This window comes from Amia ocellicauda, chromosome 3 (assembly GCF_036373705.1).
Source record: "Amia ocellicauda isolate fAmiCal2 chromosome 3, fAmiCal2.hap1, whole genome shotgun sequence".
Classification (NCBI taxonomy): domain Eukaryota; kingdom Metazoa; phylum Chordata; class Actinopteri; order Amiiformes; family Amiidae; genus Amia; species Amia ocellicauda.
In genome coordinates, this window is record NC_089852.1 from 53,920,618 (window position 1) to 53,922,503 (window position 1,886).

Here is a 1,886-nt window from a genome sequence, read left to right on the forward strand (position 1 = left end):
ATATAAATGAGTGTTGCATTAAACTGTTTTGTTTCACAATTTTAGAAATAAAATCTGTCAACACCGAGAAATATCTTCTCATTCCTGTTTAACTGTTTAGTCTGAAATTGACACATGTTAATAGATACTAGATTATAGGTGGCTCTGCCTATCCTTAATCATTGAACAGTAATCAATTAGGGAGAATTGTGGTAACAAGAAATTATAGAATCTTTCTCGGCACCCAAACATAAATGAGACTGATATATATAACGAGAAGTTATTTGACTTAATAACTAATTTGCATTAGTTATTTAATGTCCGACTAACAATACTAATACTAACAATACTCACCTTCGTCTTACTAACCGGTATTGTAGTCAATGTGTTTGTGTGTTATCATATGCCATTTTTCCCTTTTTGTATAACTAGTGTAGTGCTACATTTTATCTTTGTTTTTAATGAATTTGAGAATTTATATCTTTGGAATTGTCTGCGTCCCATTATTGCAGAAATTGAGTTCTACAAGATTCTAGGATTCTTGATAAGGTGATACTTAAATTCACTTCTTTGAACTGAAATTTATAAGTGTACCTTACGCTACATCAGCATATGCTGTGATTTTGAGAGCTGGGGAGTCCAGCCCTCCTGGCACTATAATCCCAGGAGCCTTTCCGCTCAAGTCCCTTCCAGTCTTTTCAGGACATGTTTGTTGAAATGTCCTCGAAGATCTTAAATGGATCTCAAAATGTTTTTTCAACCATCTTGACAAAATATAAAATGTTCCTTTCACTACCTTGTGAAGAGATAAAGGGCAAAAATGGAAGTATCTTGGAAAACGAACAAGATGTAGCAAATGTTCTAAATGAGTTTTTCACAGAGGTTTTTACAAAATAAAAGACAGATAACATGCCACAGGTTAACAATCAGTCCAGGCAAATCCTAAGAGAGATCAGGATAAATGAGGAGGAGGTACTAAAGGGACTAGCAGAATTAAAAACAAACAAATCACCTGGGCCAAATGGTATATTTCCAACAGTACTTAAAAAAATGAGGAAAATTATTTACAGGCCGCTAAGTCAAATATTCCAAATGACACTTAGAACAGGGGATGTGCCAACTGATTGGAAGACAGCAAATGTCGTACCAATCCACAAGAAAGGGGACAAAACTGAACCAGGAAATTACAGACCAATCAGTCTCACCTGCATCACCTGTAAAATGTTGGAAAAAATGATTAGACAGAAAATAGAGCAGCATCTTAATGAAAACCATATTCTTGGAGATAGTCAACATGGGTTTAGATGAGGCAGATCATGTCTTACTAATTTATTAGAATTTTTTGAACATGCAACTGCAGCTGTAGATCAGGTGAAAGCATATGATATGATATGCTTTTGATAAGGTTCCACACCAAAGACTGATCCTCAAATTGGAAGTTGTAGGCATTCAGGGTAATGTAAGTAGATGGCTTATGAACTGGTTGATGTATAGGAAACAGAGGATGTCGATTAGAGGAGTCGCTTCTAACTGGAGTGAGGTTGTTAATGGAGTTCCACAGGGATCAGTACTAGGGCCTTTGCTTTTTCTAATCTATATTAATGATCTGGACTCTGGGATAGTTAGCAAACTTGTCAAATTTGCAGATGATACTAAAATAGGTGGCTCAGCAGATACAATCTCGGCAGCACAGGCTATTCAAAGGGACTTAGATAACATTCAGTTGTGGGCTGACACCTGGCAGATGAAATTCAATGTGGACAAGTGCAAGGTAATACACGAAGGTAACAAAAATGTCCACTATAATTACACTATGGGAGGAATAGAACTAGATGAAGTATCACATGAGAAAGACCTAGGAGTCTATGTGGACTCCTCACTTTCTCCATCCAAACAATGTGGGGAAG